Source organism: Oenanthe melanoleuca, chromosome 20 (assembly GCF_029582105.1).
Source record: "Oenanthe melanoleuca isolate GR-GAL-2019-014 chromosome 20, OMel1.0, whole genome shotgun sequence".
In the NCBI taxonomy this organism is placed as follows: domain Eukaryota; kingdom Metazoa; phylum Chordata; class Aves; order Passeriformes; family Muscicapidae; genus Oenanthe; species Oenanthe melanoleuca.
The window spans coordinates 2,823,675-2,829,674 of record NC_079353.1 but is presented as its reverse complement, the minus strand read 5'-3'; positions in this window follow the sequence as shown (position 1 = coordinate 2,829,674).

The window sequence follows — 6,000 nt, the reverse complement described above, 5'->3', positions numbered from 1 at the left end:
TTCTGTAATTGTCACACTGCTCCCTGAAGGTCCTAAATTCACTGATTGTCACACTGCTCCCTGAGGGTCCTAAATTCACTGATTGTCACACTGCTCCCTGAAGGTCCTTAGTTCAGTAATTGTCACACTGCTCCCTGTGCCTGGCGATGGACGAGCACACCTCACCTCTGACAGTGAGAGAACAGCAAAACCCTTCTTCATTCCCTGTCCTGCCAGGGCCCCACGTTCACAGCAGTTACACATGTGCAGTTCCTTCTTAAAGTTGGATAATTATTCCTCCTGTGAGTCTCCCCTTGGATCCCTCTCCTTTCTTTTTTCCCCTCTGTCTGTGCTGGGGGCTGACACAGACTGGTGGTTGGTGATTGCACACTCAGCATCTGCCTCTGCCCTCTGATTATCAAGGACAAAACCCAACAGCAGACTGGAACATCATGTTAATCAAGGCAGAAATATTATTTTAGCAGCCTTCTGATTATTTCTAACAACCTGCTAAAAGCCAGTGGGACTGGGTGGGTCGGAAAAGCTCTGGTGACATTGGGAGTGTTCCAGCCCCTGGAGGTTTTCCAGCTCCTGCAGTTTTCAGCTCACCAGCTGAAGGTTTAATTCATGTGGGACTTTTCCACAGCAAAATATGGGATGAATTGTGTTTTCTCTGTAAGGTTTACAAATAAATCCCTTTCCTATAATCATTATTTTCATAGACAAGTGTTACTAATATATTTTGGCATTTTAAAGCACATCCTTGAATTTACCCTGGCAACTGCTGTACAGCTGAACACACAATCAGGGAAATCTATTCCATTACTTTAGTAGTATTTGCATTCTTTGTGATGGTCTAACAAGGGAAAAAATGGGAAAAAGTCCCCAAAGCATCAAATTTAGATCCATAAAAGGCCTCCTGAGTTATTTTTCAGATGTTGGCACTCAGACAAGTGACTGTGTCAAAAACCCCAACAGGTCTATGTACAAAAGCATCTGCTGGAAGGGTGCCAGCAGCACTATCAGGATATTAGTTCAGCCTTCTGGGGAGGGTAAATGTCAGTGTTTGTAGCTGGGGAGGGCTGGGGTGTCCAGTGTTAATGAGGCTGCCTGTCCACAGCCCAGTCCCTCCTTCCTACAGATCTGTGCAATCTTCCCTGTTTCCATTGCCCTTGAAGGGCTGGTTAATATTCCAGCTCAGCCACGCTCGGGTTTGCTTTGCTGTTTGTAATACATCCATGTCTGCAGCAGTTAAATGCTGGTAGGTCCTCAGGTCTGTTAAACAAATTATGGGAGCCTTTAAACATCATTGCACTGGGCTTCATCCCCCACAGCCAGCATGCAGATCACTCAGGTGTGAGTGGAGAGGAGGGAACGGGGCTTCCTGCCAATCCTCCTCTCCAGCAGAGCCGACTCCTCGTTATCTGGGAAGGAGGGGGTTAATCAGCATGTCTTGGTGTAGGGTTTACAGCAGTGCCCTGGCCCTGAGGACTGAGCTGTGCTTTCTCCCCCAGGTCTGGGTCAGTCTCTCCAGGTGTCTCTGAAGTTCCCTGGCCCTCCTTCCCCATCTCCCGCTCTGCCCAAGGGTATTTGTGTGTTTGCCTGCTCTCTCACCCTTCACTGGGAGCTCTGCCATGGTGATGGGGCCAGCCTGTGTCCTTGGGACCTGGGCCATGGGCTGCAGCCCTGCAGGACCCTGGGGAGGAGGGAGGCTGTGGCTGAGGTCTCTGTGCCCAGCTGCTGCTGCCAGCTGGGCTGTTTGGGACAGGAGCTCCCCTTGCCATGGGCAGTGAGGGTCTGATGCTCCTGCAGGGGCTGTGCCAGCAAAGGGAGGGATCAAACTGGGCAAGGACTGGGGAAACAGCTGCTATACATTTATATTTTATTCTATATGATGCTATTCTGAAAATGGCAAAGTCCAGATCCTGCCTATAGGAGCAAGTTTGATCTGTTACATCAATACACTATTGCATTCAGTGCTGTACAACAGCTCCCATGTGGCTTTTCTTACCAAATCTTCACTACCAAAAGAGGTAGTGAACATTTTTTTTTTCTTTATAGCCAGTTAGCTAATAAATGGTAACTATTTTCCTGTAAAATCTGGGGATGATGAGACTCTAGGCCCAAAGGCAGCACTGCCAGGTGAGAGTAGCCATGGGTCACTTGGCATCAGCCAAGGGAAATGATTCAGTCCCTGTGGTATTTCAGACTCACCATTGTTCTTTACTTGCTGGGTTGACTTAAAAACCTGTCTCAGCACTTGTTCTGCTCATGCCTAGGAACTGCCCTGGAACACCCATCCCAGCCTGTGCAGCCAGGCCAGAAGTTTCTAGTTTAACCTGCCCTTCCTCAGCAAGCAGAGCTGGACAGTTTGGCTGTGTTTTGCAGAGCATCATCAGCCCAGGCTGGTGCAAACCCAGGATCATTTATCATCTGGGGCTGTGATGGATGAGGTGATGTGAATTGGTGGCTTTGCTCCATTAGTGTTGGAACCAACTGATCTCCTTGTTGGCAGCCTCAGCTGGAGAGACTCTTGTGCCCTGTGCCACCTTTCCCTCTTTGGAGAAGCCTCTGTCCTTCAGAGGGGACTGTGAGCAATCAGCACACTGACCCCTGAGATTTTGCTGTCTCTGCTTTCTGGAGCTCTCTCCTCCTCTGCTCAGTGGCTATTTCAATTCCTGCTGTGAGGCTGAATCAGCTCCCTGGGGACAGTGCCCAGGACCCCCAGGCAGGTGAGGCAGATCCCACAGCTACTTTGCAGCCTGGGATTTGCGTGTCTGCATAGTGGCTGGTTTGCAGCACCGAGTTATTTGCATTTCTGTGGGGTTTTTTCTGCCCCAGATCCCACAGGAGCTCTGCTCGGAGCTCTGCCTCTCGCACGCAGCACAGCCCAGGCTGCCTCACTCCTGCAGCTCACCTGATGCTTGCCACAGATTCAGCAGCTCAAGTTAAAGTTAGCCCTGGCTTTTAAGGTCTATTCCAACCCATTTAACTCCTCGGCTTTGTGTGAAAAACAAATGGGAAATATAAAAGCTTACATCAGCTCCTGCAAAGTGGATGGGAAAGCTGCAATAAATTTACAGTCAGAAAAAGAACTGTGTGTAAACTCTATTCAAAGACAGTTTATTATCAAAAGATAATTTTAGGTGACAGTTGTTGCTGGGGTATTTTGTGCTTTTTTAAAAATTATTACTACTTTTTAGTTATACAGTGTAATTCTTGAGCAGATACTCAAACAAGCGAGATTGGCTCATCATTCCTCTTTAATTCCACATCATGTCACTTTGGAAGGGAAATGGCTTGGTAAAAGCCAAAGAGTTCAGATACGATGCTGGCAGATCGTTATGAAATATTCACAAGACATTTAGTTTAACTTGGTGCTAATTGAACACTGACAGCACAAGTTACTCCTGCCTGCAGCAATAGTCTATCACGTTTAGGCAAGTGGCATTCCTTCCCCTTTGATGCTCTCCGAGATTGGAGGCTGTGAGGGAGCACAGTTAACAACCAGTAAACACTCGGGGAGCAGCACTGCAGAGGATCCTGCACCGAGAATCCTCCAAAAAGTGGAGAGAGTTCATTTGCACAGGGGCTGTGCTAAGGCTTCCACCTTGCCTATGAAAATACTCAGCATTATGTGAAAGGTGACTAAATTGAACCAGTTTTTTTTTTTGTTGTTGTTGTTGTTTTGTTTTTTATTTTTTTTAATATTCTCTTGAGTGAAGACACTTACAAGCAAGACTATTTGCAGACTACTTAATTTCTGAAGCCATGGCCCAAAAGGTCTCCTTGCCCTGAGATGAGGTTTCCAGGGCAGTTATAGCTGTACTGGTGTAACTCTATTTTTCTATGCAGACATAGCCTTGTTTACTTCTTTCATCTTTATTTCTATAGCTCAAAATTCTGTTTGCTGATATTTGTGAATTTGTTTCTTATTTCTCAGTTCAGCTTCCCAGTGGACATTTAATAACAGGAATTTTCCTACCATTTTAATTGTCTCTTATTCCAGAGCCAAGCAGAGTTTGAAGCAGAGTATAAATGCCATCATTTTAGTCATCAGACATGATGTGTGGTCTAAATAGCTTGGATCAAACTTGGTGCCCAGCTTTTCCTGAAGTCCTCTGGCCATCTGTGGCTTAGATGCAGTCATCTGCCTTGGGTGCCTCAGTTTCCCAGCTATGGAGAAAGGCCAAGTTGTTACTCAAGGACTTTTCTCATCTTCCCATTTGGAGTTTGCTGCAGCCTCCTCCTGTGTGGCCAGCACAGGGGATGCCCAGCAGGAATGTGCAGGAACAGCTGCCTCAGCAGGGACCCTGCTCCCCCTGCACTGCGCCCGTGCCAAGCACATTTTGTCACTCTCAATGCAGCAGAAGGATTGAGGGACTTCCATGTGCAGCAAAATATTAGAGAAGTGACCCAGAACATTTTTAATCTACCAGGGGAAATGTCCCTGTCTGCCTAATTCACCTGTCCCAGGGAGTTCAACTGGAGACAGATGGAGTCACATCTGAGAAGGTGCCAATGAAAGTGTCACTGAGCACTGAGGTGACAGTGGCTGAGATTTCAGGAGTCCCTCTAGCAAATGGGGTGGTGACTGAGCACTGCTGGCTGTAGAAAGGCAGTCAGTAGTGCAGCCACCATGACTGACCAAAGCAGTAGCAGTACAACTGGTAGTAACCATCTAGGAGCTCCAGCAGCTTGGAGTAAAGCCCTGCTCTTCAGTGCTTCTACAAATGCAGGGAAAATGGGCATCCCCTTCCCCATAGCCCTGGTGGGAAGCTACAAATGGGTGTAAACAGCCAAGGAATGAGTTAAAATGTGAGGAATATTGCACACACTGGTGCTGAGGCTCTGTTTCTCCCTTTTAAATAGAAATCATTAATAAATGGGGAGTGCCAAGAAAGAATTTTCAGGAGATATCTGTGATTTCTTTGAAGCTTGGGGTAGGTAGAGGATGAAGGATGGTTTCTGAGCTGGACAGACTGGAACCAGCAGCTGAGGGTGATCCCCACTCCACTTGCCTCCAGTGCCAGTCATGGTGAAATAGGGATCACCCCAAAAGAGCTTTGTCTGAGGTGGGAGAAGGACTAGAGGAAGGACTAGATAAATTTAAGCAACTAAGAAAAACATAATTTCATTAGCAGAAGGTTTTTTCATCCCAAGCAGATTCTGGATATAAGGCCATGGCTGAGCTGAAAGCCATAGAAAAGGAACTTTCCTGCCCTGGAGTTTTTTTTTGCACGAGTTGGTTGATGGTTGGTAGATAATGATCTGCTGAGAAAACACACCTTGCTTTCAACAAAAACATATTTTCAAAAGCCAAGGATGCAACACTGGACTAAAAGAGCTTCCAGACTTCCTTCCCATAGACCCCCCACCCTTGGATTGTTGAAAATCACTCTCCCAGTGATTCTGTCTGTGGGAGGGTTGAATAAACTAACAGTCCCCCTCTGCAGAGAAGCAGCAGCAGAGGGAGGGACATGAAATGTCCCATCCTCCCCAGAGTCCTGTTCCAACTGCCTTCCATAAGCATTGCTCTCCAGGAGGGAAAACAAATGAGGCTTTCAAAACTGTTTTACTTAATTCATTTCATTCTGGGCTAGAGCAAGGCAAATAGACAGTGGGAGGACTTCACTGATAAAGTTTTTTGGGTTTTTTTCAAAAGCTGAGAATACCAGAAGATAACACAACAGCAAATTAATGCATATTTTAAACCCTTGTAGCTAAACATTCCCTTTTGGGGCTGCGCCAGGTATCTCGTGGTGCCAGTGAAAATGGGATACAGATGTTCACTTGTTTGGATGGAGACACTGCAATAATTCATGCCTGCTACAAATGATCAGCTGCCTCGTGCTCACAAAAGAATACTCTGATCTTTTTGTCAGGAATAAGGAGATATATCCCCTGTACCTATCTTAAGGAAAATAAGAACTGTGAAATGTGTTTTTCAGTTTTCAGAATGTGATTTCTGTTGTAGCACCACAGCCTGTGTTGGTAAAAGTGCAACCAGCACAATTCCAG